At 36.5% G+C, this 15585-nt stretch overlaps 1 pseudogene across 1 annotated transcript in view; it reads left to right on the forward strand.

Moving 5' to 3' along the window:
* Positions 1–15585, forward strand: part of LOC307057541 (coiled-coil domain-containing protein 150-like) — a 130180-nt pseudogene that overhangs the window by 18024 nt on the left and 96571 nt on the right. The window contains exons 10-13 of the transcript in view: positions 2019–2126; positions 4156–4280; positions 4524–4701; positions 5255–5323. The product of the transcript in view is annotated as a coiled-coil domain-containing protein 150-like (transcript). The remainder of the gene's footprint in view (positions 1–2018; positions 2127–4155; positions 4281–4523; positions 4702–5254; positions 5324–15585) is intronic.

Genomic DNA, 15585 nt, shown 5'->3' on the forward strand with positions numbered 1-15585 from the left:
TCATTTGTGAAACATCATCAAATTAACCACATTTCCCATTTCACCCTCTAAATTCCTGTGATACGTAGGTATTTGAGATATACTGCTAAACCATGCACTAGTTTAAACTTTGCCTTGTTTGCTTTCTAATTTACTCACTAAATGTATACCTTTTATTTCCCCCTATGAAACTCTAAGCAGTTCAATGCCAAGGGCTATCTTATACTTTCTTTGTATCTTCTATGGCAAAGCACAGTAGGAACCGAATAAATACTTGCTGATTTTGGAGTTATGTGCAATCATTTTACATGGGATGGTGGCTCCCAAATTTAGCTGATGTTTTCTCTATATGCATGTATATGGAAAGGAGTCACCACATATGCAAGCAACCGAGTTATTTCTCATAGGGCCCAAAGAAATAGTATCGATCGTTTAAAAGAACTTTTTGTTAGTACAATTTGATTATTTCAATGTTAGGATCATAGTGTTGTTATGCTGTCTTTATGATAAAGAAAATACAAAATGTGATCTTTCATAAAATAATGATAACAGTAACTACTACTACTCTTACTATAAATGATAGTTAACATTTACTGAATCCATACTACAGTCATGGCACAATTCTAAGCACTTCATGTTACTAACAAATTGTAATCCTCTCAATAGGACTTCTTTAGAACTATTATTATTCCCATTTTAAAGATAAGAAAGTTGATATACAGAGAAGTTTAATAATATAGCTAGGGCTTCCCTGGTGGCACAGTGGTTAAGAATCTGCCTGCCAATGCAAGGAACAGGGTTCAAGCCCTGGTCTGGGAGGATCCCACATGCTGCAGAGCAGCTAAGCCTGTGCGCCACAACTACTGAGCCTGCTCTGTAGAGCCTGCGAGCCACAACTACTGAGCCCGCGTGCCACAACTACTGAAGCCCTCGAGCCTAGAGCCCGTGCTCTGCAACAAGAGAAGCCACCGCAATGAGAGGCCCACACACTGCAATGAAGAGTAGCCCCTGCTCACCGCAACTAGAGAAAACCAGCGTGCAACAATGATGACCCAACGCAGCCAAAAATAAATTTAAAAATATATATATATATAGCTAGTAAGTGACGAAGTTGGAATTTGATCCCAGCAATCTAGCTGTAAAGAAAATTAGCTATTTCTTTTCAAGGAGCAAGAGTTCTCCTCTGTCTTACCCCCAAGTATTCCTTGATAAGTAGTTTGTGCATCTGGTTATAACTTTAAAATGCTCATGAATGTATTCCTGTCTTATGATGCTGTCCCACTTATGATGCTGTCCAGATAATCTTTATCTCTCCTTTCTTGTTACTGTTGTTTTTGAGGGATTTTTCTATTAACGCTTCAGAGTTATTTGCCCCATCCTTAAAGAGCTTATACATTAAAACATAAGATCCTTACCAAATATACTTTGCAAAAATAACTGAGAATTAAGATAAATATTTTCCTCAGGAATACAAATTTCAAAATACCAAAAGGACAAGAGAATTATAAACTAACTACATGTATGTTACAGAAGAGATTTTTGTTTTATTTTGGAAGGTTAATCTTGTGAAATGGCACAGTGATCTGTATTTTGCTTTTTTGAATACTGTAATTGGTGATGAAGGAGCTTAGATATTTTGTTATCAGCTAAACAGTTCTGAAAGCTCATCATCCAGTTTTGAGAATGGATTTCTATAACATGGGCCATGCATCTACATTGTAAATTCCATTCTGTAGATGTCTTGCTGTAATTGACCAGCATTCAAAATTATGAAGAATGGAAGATTGGTAAACTGCCAAATCCTTCAGTTATTCCACTGTATCACCAAATTTCCCCTTTTAATTTACAGTTGTTTAGGATGATGACTCCAAATATTTGAAAGTATTTTATAATCTAATGAAATATCAATTGAGATTAGGTTAAATAAATTAAGTTCACATGTATGGTGAAATACTATGCCATTGTTAAAAATGATGATACATAAGTAAAAGGACTTATTTATTGGAGAGATCTGTGCTTTGCTGTATATGTTGTCTTAGGTTTTGAATGACCAACTGACTAGAAAGTGTTCAGAGCTGAACAGAATGCTTCAGACTGTTAGAATGGAAAATACCAGAATCATTGCTGACCACCAAGCCCTTCTGCAGGTATTCATTTTTAACACTAGTCAATTTCTGGTAGAGTCATCAGGAAGCCTCCTTGGCTAAGAGATCAGGAAATACAAATAGCCAACTGGGTACGTAAAATATTTTAGCAATTAATTTCAAGGATTTTTCTGAATTATTTTATTTTTTAATTAGTTGTTTTCTGTTTTCATCAGAGGGGTCATTTGGCCTTACACTCAGAGCTTTCTTAATGGTTTCTTCTCAAATATCATTACTTTAGGAAAAGTAATTACCTGTCCAAGTATTGGTAGAATTATGGAGAATACTTATGACTGATCCTAAAGTATTTATATTTTCCCCAAAGACCTGTGCTTTCCCATTTTGCTTATGCCATTCCCTCTGCTGAGAATGGTCTTTACTTCATTTTCAACTGTTTGAGATTGTGTTCATTCTTTAAGACTCACTTTCACCCAGAAGCTTGATCACTCCAATCAGAAAAAATCAGTTTTGTCTTTTAATTTCTACTTCTAGGACACTAAACAGGCTGTAATAATAAGGCTCTCTCTTTTTTTTTCTTTTTTGAGCGTACTTACTATATACCAAGCATTGTGCTAAGGATTTTACAAATATTACCTCCTTTAATCCTAGCAGTTACATAAAGGGATATTTATCATCCTCGTTTTACAGATAATAAAAATAAGATTTAGAGAAGTTAATCAACTTTCCCAAAATCACCCAGCTAGTATAGGGTGGAGCCAGATTTCAATCTAGACTTGACTCCAGACTCAGTGTTTTTAATCATTTATGTTATGTTGCTTCTCTTGTTCTGCATTCTATAGTAGTAGTTTATGTGCATGGCTCATTTCCTGTACTACATTCCTAGGACATTGTCTTACATACCTTTGTTATTACCTATAGGGCTAAGCGTGTTTTGCACATAACAGGTACTCAGTAAGTATTTTTATTCAGCAAGCATTTAGTGTTTACCTCATGCAAGTATGTTGCTAGATCTAGATAGAATTATGGCAGTGAACAAGACAAGTCCCTACTTTCATGGAACTTACAATTTAGTAGGCTGAAGAATGTGACTTATGTATGTAACACTTTCACAAACGTTTTAAAACCTTGGAATATGACACAAGTGAGATCCCATTTTACCAAGTATGAAGGTGTGAAGGTTTACCTTGCAATCACATATTGTTCAAAAAGAAGTGTTTTAAAATATGTTTACAAATATAATTATTAATATATACTATATTTACAAAAGCTTTGTAAATTGTAGGTAGAGGAAGTGTGCATAAAAATGCTGTTTTGATAATTGAAAATAGTAAGCAAGAGGAAATTGTGCAGAACAGTTATAGACGTCTGCTGTAGCAGTGTCTGAGTGCAATTTCAGATACTGTCAAAAGAATTTAAACTATGAAACATGATTGTCCCTGGAGAATGGAATTATTTGGAAGAGATGTGGGGGAGATAGAGGTGGAGCGATCATTTCACTTTATCTACGTTGATATTATTTTACTTTTGAAAATATAGTATCATGTTGAAATTTTGAAGTACCAAAATATACTTAATATAGTATTTTTTTCATCTTTTTTGGAGTATGGTTGCTTTACAATGTTGTGTTAGCCTCCACTGCACAACAAAATGAATCAGCCGTACACATACAGATATCCCCTCCCTCTTGGACTTCCCTCCCATTTAGGTTACCACAGTGCATTAGGTAGAGTTCCCTGTGCTATACAGTATGTTCCTATCAGTTGTCTATTTTATACATGGTATCTAAAAATTTGTTCATGTTAGGAGTTTTATAAATTTTGCAGCAAGCTGGATAAATAATGCCTCTTGATTATTGGCTAGAAGAGCTATAAAATGATAGAATTGTGGTCAGGCCAGGGTAGGTACAAAGAGCAAGCTGGACATTAAGATAAATTCTCTTAAAAAGGGGTTTTATTTATATAAATTAAATTTGACTTTTGTAAGTATCAGTATCTTTGATCAGTTGTTTAGAGTGATACCCTATCAAATGACTTCTGGCATCTCAACTTTTAATATTGCTTCTAACACTCAGGAAGAACAGAAAATGATGACACAGACATTTCAAGAACAAAACTTACTGCTGGATGCAGCCCATGCCAGTATCACAAGTGAGCTTCAGACTGTTCAGAATGAGAAAACACAACTCCAAATGCATCTGTAAGTAAACTGTGGGCAACTTTTGTTTTTGCATTTGTATTTCTTATCTTTAATGAAAATGTTTAATTCTGCATTTGCTGGACCAGTCACAAAAATAAAGACTCTGCCCTAAAGGAACTAGTTTTGTTAGAACATTTTGGTAACTGCTCTCAGGCAGGAGATATGTTCTGTAAGAACATTTAGTCTTTCTGTTAAGGAAGAACTCTCATTCAGCTTTCATATCTCCTTGTTCTCTTCCTGCAGGGACCATTTAGTCCTTGAACGTAACCAGTCTATCCAGAAAGCACAGGATGCTGAGAAGAGGGCAGCTGTGCAAAAAGAGCTGCTAGAATCAACTATTGCAAGATTGCGAAGTGAACTGGAAGCATCGATGCAAGAGAAGACCTCTCTGCTAGAGGAGAAAGAAGGACTTCAGGGAGAGGTAGGTAGAGGCAGATTTATGTTACCTCCTGGTTGTGGTGATGATCTTGTTTTAAAATTTTCTTGTAAGTGCAAAAGACAAGAAATACAACCCAGATGCAGTTTGTCTGAGTTGCCCATGAAAGAAACCTTTGGGTGGCTAATCTGTGTCTTTTAGCATGTGAGTGCACTGTGCCAAATAGTTGCCCTTACATAGCGTGAGTGAATGTTAACCATTCACACATCCTCATGTTAGTTAAGGAGTCAGATTTAAAACTCGATTTTCCCAGTAGAAGTGGGAGAGTGTAGTGGAAACAATGTAAGGGGAAACAGCCCTGTCTTCCTAGTTAGGAAAGAACCGGCAGAGTCTGACATGCAGACGTGTCTTTCTAATTTCAGGGCTATTTGTGAAGTCTGCTCTGCCTCAGAGACTCCCCGAGTGGCCCCTTTTCTGAGAGGATGTGCTACCTCTGCAGTGTAGGTATTATTTGACATGCAGGGTGTATCTGCTATAGTAGAGCCTGTCTGCTGTTTTTAAAATGACCCATTTCTTTTTTTTCCCTTCTCTTGGGCAGGTTAATAAAACTGAGAAAGAAATAGCAGAAGAAAAATGCAACTTGGAAAAGGAATTAGCTAAAAGCAAGGTATTCCACATTTTATTTGTTGTTATGTCATTATATTTAATTCCTTCTGTATTGCTGCCTCCTGTATCAGCTTATCTGAATGAGGAGATGGGTTATTTTGTTGAATACCAAAACATGGGGGAAATAGAGAGGCCGCGAAGCTGGATGCACCTGGAGCACTCCAGTCACTTCAGCATAAGACTGCGTCTGGGGAATGTTTGCTTGTTGAGCATCTCATGTTTGCCAGTGTGTCGTCACTGCCTCGGACCCTAGTGTTCACCGAGTAGTTTAGCCATTGAGTCCCCTGAGAGTGAGCTAATGGGCCTGTGGGCTGCAAAGGGATGATTGCTGACGATGCTGGTGTTTGTTTGTTTGTTTGTTTTTAAACTAAGCTTCCTAACTTGTTAGCACTTGCCACTTTATTTGTGAGATACCCCTTTCTGGGTTCTATGAAGGTAGAATGGCCAGAGAAACAAATACAATCCTTATTCAAACAAAAAAAAAATCTTTCAGACATTGCTGTTTGCATTTCAAAATTTGAACAGGGTAAAGATTATGTCTCACTATCATCTAGAGAATATATCTGGAGCATCAAGGACTCTCAGCCCATCCGCATTCAATAAACCCAGCAACAGGTGTCAGATATAGTCATCAAGCCTTGACTGTTTCTTGGCTCAAGTAAATAGCATTCTTAGTACCATATATGTGAACTTTTAGTTTAAGAACTGGGGAGAGAAGAAAAGCTAAATTCTGAGCTGGAGCTCAAAGACAGTTCACTAAGCTGGCAGGTACCTTCTGTGGTTTAGTCACTCATATCTAGTGATTTGAAAACAGTCCACCCAAAAAATCTTTCAAATAAAGCTGACTTCCTGTGGCAAGGGCTTTGCTGGTGTCAATGTGGCCTCAAATATGTTTTTTAAAATTTGGGAATTTGGTGGATACTATTAAATTCATTAATACTTTTTGCTTTAAAATGCTAGTGAATATTTCATGGCTAAGGCAAATGCTATTTGTGATTAAAACATGGTATTATTATTTTGCTTGTCTGATTTCATTTGTTTTAATGTAGACTAAGTGTATGTTCATGGGGCTGAAAGATACTTGCTCGTTAGAGAGGTTCTATTAAGGCAAATGACAGTGCTTCTACAGAGTTCCGTTTTTTGGTCTAACTTGATGTTTTTTACATGTGTACTCATTGTAAAGCTATGTTTTCTTAAAGTCAGGCTTATTGAGTTATAATTTAGAGTGAAATTCACCCTTTTTTTACTGTACAGTTCTGTGAGCTTTGATAAACACAATCATGTAACCACCACCACAACAATCAAAATATAGAACATTTCTATCACCCCGGAAAGTTCCCTTGTGCCTTTTAGTAGTCAGCCTCTTCCTCCATCCCCATCCCCTGGCAACCACTGCTCTGTTTTTCTATCCCTGTAGTTATACCTTTTCCAGAATATCGTATAAATTGTATCATACAATATGTAGCATTATAAGTCTGGCTTCTTTTATTTAGCATAAAGCATTTGAGATTTGAGATTCATGCATGTTACTGTATGTATCAGTACTTTATGTTCCGTTATATCACAGTTTCTTTACCCATTTTCCAATTGAAGAACATTTGGATTGCTTCCAGATTTTGGCAGTTATGAAAAAACCTGTATAAATATTCATATGTGAACATGTATTTTTATTTCTCTTGGATACATATCAGGAATTGGACTTCTAGATCCTACAGTAAATATATGTTCAAGTGTCTTGCAAAGGATGTGTGCCATCTTGCATTCCTACCAGGAATATATGAGTTCCAGTTTCTCTACACTCTCACCAACCCTTGGCATTGTCAGTTCTTTCAGTTTCAGCCATTCTGATTGGTGTGTAGGGGTATGTCATTGTGGTGTACTTTGCTTTTCTCCAGTGACTAGTAACATTGAGTACCTTTTCATCTGCTTATTTGCCATCAACAACTTAAAGTGTCTCTTCAAATCTTTTAACCATTTTTAATTCAGTTGTTTGTTTTCTTATAATTTATATTTCAGAGCTTTAAAAATAGTGTCCTATTAATCCTCATGTAATAGTTATTACTATTTGTATATAAACAAATTTTCTATGTGCTTTACCTACTTTTCTTCTGTATTATGCCTTTTCATGCTCTTTTAAAGAGCAGAAGTTTTATATTTTGATTAAGTCCAGTTTATCAGTTCTTCAACTTTTATGGATGATAGTTTTTGTGTTGTAGCTAAGAAATTTTTGCCTAATCTAAGATTACATAGATTTTCTCCTTTGTTCTCTAGAACTTTTTTGTTCAATATGAGGTGTATGATCCACTTCAAGTTAATTTTTGTATATCATGCAAGATGTAGTCCAAGGTTCATTTATTCTTAGGTGGATCATCTGATTGTTTTAGTACCTTTTATTATTGAGATATAATTAATATACCATAAATTCACCTTCTTAAAATATACAAGTTAGTGATTTCTTAGTATATTCACAAGTTTGCACAAATACCACCACTATCTTATTCTAGAACCTTTTTTATCATCCTAAAAAGAAACCCAGTACCCATTAGGAGTCACTCCCTATTTACCCCTGCCCACCTCTGGCAACTACTGTTCTACTTTCTACCGCAGTGGATTTGTCTGTTCTGGACATGTCATGGAAATAGAATCAAATAGTATGTGGCCTTTTGGGTCTGGCTTCCTAGCATGATGATTTCAAAGTTTGTCCATTTTGTAGTGTATGTAAGTACTTCGTTTCTTTTATGGCTGAATAATATTGCGTGACTATAACACACTTCATTTATCCATTCATCAGTTGATAGACATTTAAGCCGTTTCCATTTTTTGGCTATTAAGAATAATGCTATGAACATTTGTGTACAGTCCTTTTTGTGAGCATATGTTTTCAGTTCTCCAGGAGCAAAACTACTGGGTCATGTGATAACTCTGTTTATCATTTTGAGAAACTGCCAAACTGTTTCACAAGTAAGGTAGTTGCACCATTTTACAATCCCACTAGCAATGTATGAGCATTCCACTATCTACGTCCTCACCTAAACTTGTTTAAAAAAACTTTAAAAAAAATTACACCCATCCTAGTAGGTGTGAAGTATCTCATTGCGGTTCTTTTTTTTAACTGAGGTGAAATTCACATACTATAAAATCAGCCATTTAAAAGTGAACAATTCAGTGGCATTTAGTACAATATTCACAATATTGTGCAACCACCACCTCTGTCTAGTTCCAAAACATTTCAATAACCCGAAAGGAAGCTCCATACCCATTAAGCAATCACTCCTTATTCCCTCCTTCCCCCAGCCCCTGACAACCACTACTCTGCATTCTGTCTCTATGGATTTACCTATTATGGATATTTCATATGAATATAACGATACAATATTGGATCTTTTGTATGTGGCTTCTTTCACTTAGCATAATGTTTTTGAGGGTCATCCATGTTTTTGTATCAGTATGTATCAGTACTTCATTCCTTTTTATGGTTGAGTAATATTCATTTTGTGTGTGTTTGTGTGTGTGTGTGTGTGTTGAGTTGGCTAAAAAGTTCGTTTGGGTTTTTTGTAAGATTTTACAGAAAACCCAAACGAATTTCTTGGCCAACCCAATATATGTATGTGTGTGTGTATACATGCACACACACACACGTATATATATGTACACACACACATACCACAATTTCTTTATCTGTTTATCTGTTGATGGATGTTTGCATTGTATCTGCCTTTTGGCTGTTGTGATTAGTGCTGCTATAAACACTTGTATGTGTATTTGTAAGTACCTGTTTTCATATCTTTGAGATATATAGCTATGAGTGGAATTGCAGGGTCATATGGTAATTTTATGTTTAACTTTCTGAAGAACCACCAGACTGTTTTCCACAGTGCTGAACCACTTTTTCTTCCCACCAGCAGTGTACAAGGGGTCCAGTTGCTCCACATTCTCACCAACACGTTATTTATTTATTTATTTATTTATTTATTTTATTTTACTTTTGGCTGTGTTGGGTCTTTGTTGCTGCACGTGGGCTCTCTCTAGTTGCATCGAACGGGGACTACTCTTCCTTGCAGTGCGTGGGCTTCTCATTGCAGTTGCCTCCCTTGTGGTGGAGCGCAGGCTCTAGGGTTGCGGGCTTCATTAGTTGTGGCACGTGGGATCTAGAGCGCAGGCTCAGTAGTTGTGGCACATGGGCCCAGTTGCTCCACAGCATGTGAGATCTTCCTGGACCAGGGCTCGAACCCATGTCCCCTGCATCAGCAGGCAGATTCTTTTTTTTTTTTACATCTTTATTGGAGTATAATTGCTTTACAATGGTGTGTTAGTTTCTGCTTTATAACAAAGTGAGTCAGTTATACATATGCATATGTTCCCATATCTCTTCCCTCTTGTGTCACCCTCCCTCCCACCCTCCCTATCCCACCCCTCTAGATGGTCACAAAGCACCGAGCTGATCTCCCTGTGCTATGCGGCTGCTTCCCACTAGCTATCTATTTTGCATTTGGTAGTGTATATATGTCCATGCCACTCTCTCACTTTGTCACAGCTTCCCCCTCCCCACATCCTCAAGCCCATTCTCTAGTAGGTCTGTGTCTTTATTCCTGTCTTACCCCTAGGTTCTTCATGACATTTTTTTTTCTTAAATTCCATATATATGTGTTAGCATACAGTATTTGTCTTTCTCTTTCTGACTTACTTCACTCTGTATGACACACTCTAGGTCAATCCACCTCATTACAAATAGCTCAATTTCGTTTCTTTTTATGGCTGAGTAATATTCCATTGTATATATATGCCACTTCTTCTTTATCCATTCATCCGATGATGGACACTTAGGTTGTTTCCATCTCCTGGCTATTGCAAACAGAGCTGCAATGAACATTTTGGTACATGACTCTTTTTTTTTCCCCCAAGGTTTTCGCTTTAATGGCACCATAGATCTTTCCATGCTAAAACTTACAAAGGTCTTTCATCTACCTTCTTACTGGATTAAAAAGAATGTGCAATTTAAGGGAAAGTTATGATACATTAGTTTAAGCAGTCTAATGTAATTTTGCTAGTAATTAAGTCTAATATCTATTTCTCACTCCCAAGAAGCCTAAATATCAGAAGAATGCATTTATTCTTTTTTTTAGTTTCTGCTTTACAACAAAGTGAATCAGTCACACATATACATCTGTTCCCATATCCCTTCCCTCCTGCGTCTCCCTTCCTCCCACACTCCCTATCCCACCCCTCCAGGCGGCCACAAAGCACCGTGCTGATCTCCCTGTGCTATGCGGCTGCCTCCCGCCAGCTATCTACCTTACGTTTGGTAGTGTATATATGTCCATGACTCTCTCTCGCTTTGTCACAGCTTACCCTTCCCCCTCCCCATATCCTCAAGTCCATTCTCAAGCAGGTCTGTGTCTTTATTCCTGTTTTACCCCTAGGTTCTGCATGACAATTTTTTTTCTTAAATTCCATATATATGTGTTAGCATACAGTATTTGTCTTTCTCTTTCTGACTTACTTCACTCTGTATGACAGACTCTAGGTCTATCCACCTCATTACAAATAGCTCAATTTTGTTTCTTTTTATGGCTGAGTAATATTCCATTGTATATATGTGCCACATCTTTATTCATTCATCCGATGATGGACACTTAGGTTGTTTCCATCTCTGGGCTACTGTGAATAGAGCTGCAATGAACATTTTGGTACATGTCTCTTTTTGAATTATGGTTTTCTCAGGGTATATGCCCAGTAGTGGGATTGCTGGGTCATATGGTAGTTTTATTTTTAGTTTTTTAAGGAACCTCCATACTGTTCTCCATAGTGGCTGTACCAATTCACATTCCCACCAGCAGTGCAAGAGTGTTCCCTTTTCTCCACACCCTCTCCAGCATTTATTGTTTCTAGATTTTTTGATGATGGCCATTCTGACTGGTGTGAGATGATATCTCATTGTAGTTTTGATTTGCATTTCTCTAATGATTAATGATGTTGAGAATTCTTTCATGTGTTTGTTGGCAGTCTGTATATCTTCTTTGGAGAAATGTCTGTTTAGATCTTCTGCCCATTTTTGGATTGGGTTGTTTGTTTTTTTGATATTGAGCTGCATGAGCTGCTTATAAATTTTGGAGATTAATCCTTTGTCAGTTGCTTCATTTGCAAATATTTTCTCCCATTCTGAGGGTTGTCTTTTGGTCTTGTTTATGGTTTCCTTTGCTGTGCAAAAGCTTTGCAGTTTCATTAGGTCCCATTTGTTTATTTTTGTTTTTATTTCCATTTCTCTAGGAGGTGGGTCAAAAAGGATCATGCTGTGATTTATGTCATAGAGTGTTCTGCCTTTGTTTTCCTCTAAGAGTTTGATAGTTTCTAGCCTTACATTTAGGTCTTTAATCCATTTTGAACTTATTTTTATGTATGGTGTTAGGGAGTGATCTAATCTGATACTTTTACATGTACCTGTCCAGTTTTCCCAGCACCACTTATTGAAGAGGCACTCCTTTCTCCATTGTACATTCCTGCCTCCTTTATCAAAGATAAGGTGACCATATGTGCCTGGGTTTATCTCTGGGCTTTCTATCCTGTTCCATTGATTTATCTGTCTGTTTTTGTGCCAGTACCATACTGTCTTGATTACTGTAGCTTTGTAGTATAGTCTGAAGTCAGGGAGCCTGATTCCTCCAGCTCCATTTTTCGTTCTCATGATTGCTTTGGCTATTCGAGGTCTTTTGTGTTTCCATACAAATTGTGAAATTTTTTGTTCTAGTTCTGTGAAAAATGCCAGTGTTAGTTTGATAGGGATTGCATTGAATCTGTAGATTGCTTTGGGTAGTAGAGTCATTTTCACAATGTTGATTCTTCGAATCCAAGAACATGATATATCTCTCCATCTATTTGTATCATCTTTAATTTCTTTCAACAGTGTCTTATAATTTTCTGCATATAGGTCTTTTGTCTCCTTAGGTAGGTTTATTCCTAGATATTTTATTCTTTGTGTTGCAATGGTAAATGGGAGTATTTTCTTGATTTCACTTTCAGATTTTTCATCATTAGTGTATAGGAATGCCAGAGATATCTGTGCATTAATTTTGTATCCTGCTCCTTTACTGAATTCATTGATTAGCTCTAGTAGTTTTCTGGTAGCATCTTTAGGATTCTCTGTGTATAGCATCATGTCATCTGCAAACAGTGACAGCTATACTTCTTCTTTTCCGATATGCATAACTTTTATTTCCTTTTCTTCTCTGATTGCTGTGGCTAAAACTTCCAAAACTATGTTGAATAAGAGTGGTGAGGGTGGGCAACCTTGTCTTGTTCCTTATCTTAGTGGAAATGCTTTCAGTTTTTCACCATTGAGGACGATGTTGGCTGTGGGTTTGTCGTATATAGCCTTTATTATGTTGAGGAAAGTTCCCTCTGTGCCTACTTTCTGGAGGGTTTTTATCATAAATGGGTGTTGAATTTTGACAAAAGCTTTCTCTGCATCTATTGAGATGACCATATGGTTTTTCTCCTTCAGTTTGTTAATATGGTGTATTACATTGATTGATTTGTGTATATTGAAGAATCCTTGCATTCCTGGAATAAACCCCACTTGATCATGGTGTATGATCCCCTTAATATGCTGTTGGATTCTGTTTGCTAGTATTTTGTTGAGGATTTTTGCATCTATGTTCACCAGTGATATTGGCCTGTAGTTTTTCTTCTTTGTGACATGCTTGTCTGGTTTTGGTATCAGGGTGATGGTGGCCACGTAGAATGAGCTTGGAAGTGTTCCTCCCTCTGCTATATTTTGGAAGAGTTTGAGAAGGATAGGTGTTAGCTCTTCTCTAAATGTTTGATAGAATTCGCCTGTGAAGACATCTGGTCCTGGGCTTTTGTTTGTTGGAAAATTTTTAATCACAGTTTCAATTTCAGTGCTTGTGATTGGTCTGTTCATATTTTCTGTTTCTTCCTGATTTCATCTTGGCAGGTTGTGCATTTCTAATAATTTCTCCATTTCTTCCAGGTTGTCCATTTTATTGGCACAGAGTTGCTTGTAGTAATCTCTCATGATCTTTTGTATTTCTGCAGTGTCAGTTGTTACTTCTCCTTTTTCATTTCTAATTCTATTGATTTGAGTCTTCTCCCTTTTTTTCTTGATGAGTCTGGCTAATGGTTTATCAATTTTATTTATCTTCTCAAAGAACCAGCTTTTAGTTTTGTTGATCTTTGCTATCGTTTCCTTCATTTCTTTTTCATTTATTTCTGATCTGATCTTTATGATTTATTTCCTTCTGCTAACCTTTGGGTTTTTTTGTTCTTCTTTCTCTAATTGCTTTAGGTGCAAGGTTAGGTTGTTTATTCGAGATGTTTCCTGTTTCTTAAGGTAGGATTGTATTGCTATAAACTTTCCTCTTAGAACAGCTTTTGCTGCATCCCATAGGTTTTGGGTCGTTGTGTTTCCATTGTCATTTGTTTCTAGGTATTTTTTTATTTCCTCTTTGATTTCTTCAGTGATCACTTCGTTATTAAGTAGTGTATTGTTTACACTCCATGTGGTTGTATTTTTTACAGATCTTTTCCTGTAATTGATATCTAGTCTTGTAGCGTTGTGGTTGGAAAAGATACTTGATACAATTTCAATTTTTTAAATTTACCAAGGCTTGATTTGTGACCCTAGGTATGATCTATCCTGGAGAATGTTCCACGGGCACTTGAGAAAAATGTGTATTCTGTTTTTTTGGGATGGAATGTCCTATAAATATCAATTAAGTCCATCTTGTTTAATGTATCATTTAAAGCTTGTGTTTCCTTGTTTACTTTCATTTTGGATGATCTGTCCATTGGTGAAAGTGGGGTGTTAAAGTTCCCTACTATGATTGTGTTACTGTCGATTTCCCCTTTTATGGCTGTTAGTATTTGCCTTATGTATTGAGGTGCTCCTATGTTGCGTGCATAAATATTTACAATTGTTATATCTTCTTCTTGGATCAATCCCTTGATCATTATGTCATGTCCTTCCTTGTCTCTTGTAATAGTCTTTATTTTAAAGTCTATTTTGTCTGATATGAGAATTGCTACTCCAGCTTTCTTTTGATTTCCATTTGCCTGGAATATCTTTTTCCATCCCTCACTATCAGTCTGTATGTGTCTCTAGGTCTGAAGTGGGTCTCTTGTAGACAGCATATATATGGGTCTTGTTTTTGTATCCATTCAGCCAGTCTGTTTCTTTTGGTGGGAGCATTTAATCCATTTACGTTTAAGGTAATTATCCATATGTATGTTTCTATTCCCATTTTCTTAATTGTTTTGGGCTTGTTATTGTAGGTCTTTTCCTTCTCTTGTGTTTCTTGCCTAGAAAAGTTCCTTTAGCTTTTGCTGTAAAGCTGGTTTGGTGGTGCGGAACTCTCTCAGCTTTTGACTGTCTGTAAAGGTTTTACTTTCTCCATCAAATCTGAATGAGATCCTTGCTGGGTAGAGTAATCTTGGTTGTAGGTTTTTCTCCTTCATCACTTTAAATATGTCCTGCCAGTCCCTTCTGGCTTGCAGAGTTTCTGCTGAAAGATCAGCTGTTAACCTTATGGGGATTCCCTTGTGTGTTATTTGTTGTTTTTCTCTTGCTGCTTTTAATATGTATTCTTTGTATTTAATTTTTGACAGTTCGATTAATATGTGTCTTTGTGTGTTTCTCCTTGGATAGCAGGCAGATTCTTAACCACTGCACCATCAGGGAAGCACCTATTTTTTTGTTTTTTGATAATAGCCATCCTAGTAAATGTGAAAGTGGTACCTCATTTTGGTTTTGATTTGCATTTCCTTAATGGCTAATAATGTTGAGCATCTTATTATGTGTTTATTGGCCATTTGTATATCTTCTTTGGAGAGCTGTTCACTCAGATCCTTTACCAATTTTTAAGGTGGGTTATTTAATGTCTTTTAATTGTTGAGTTGTAAGAGTTCTTTATATATTTTGGATGGTAGACTCTTATCAGATATGTGACTTGCAGATATTTTTCTCCCATTCTGTGGGTTCTGTTTAAATTTTTATATTTTTATAAAGTCCAGTTTATCAATTTTTTCTTTAGTTGCCTGTCCTTTAAGCGTCACATCTGAGAAACTGTTGCCTGATCCAAGGTCACAAAGATTTACACCTTTTTGTTTTGTTTTGTTTTTATATCGGAGTATAGTTGATCAACAATGTTGTGTTAGTTTCAGGTGTACAGCCAAGTGATTAAGTTATACATGTACCTATTCTTTTTCAATTTAGGTTATTACAGAATATTGAACAGTTTCCTGTGCTAT

This window comes from Hyperoodon ampullatus, assembly GCF_949752795.1.
Source record: "Hyperoodon ampullatus genome assembly, chromosome: 8".
Taxonomy (NCBI): Eukaryota; Metazoa; Chordata; class Mammalia; order Artiodactyla; family Ziphiidae; genus Hyperoodon; species Hyperoodon ampullatus.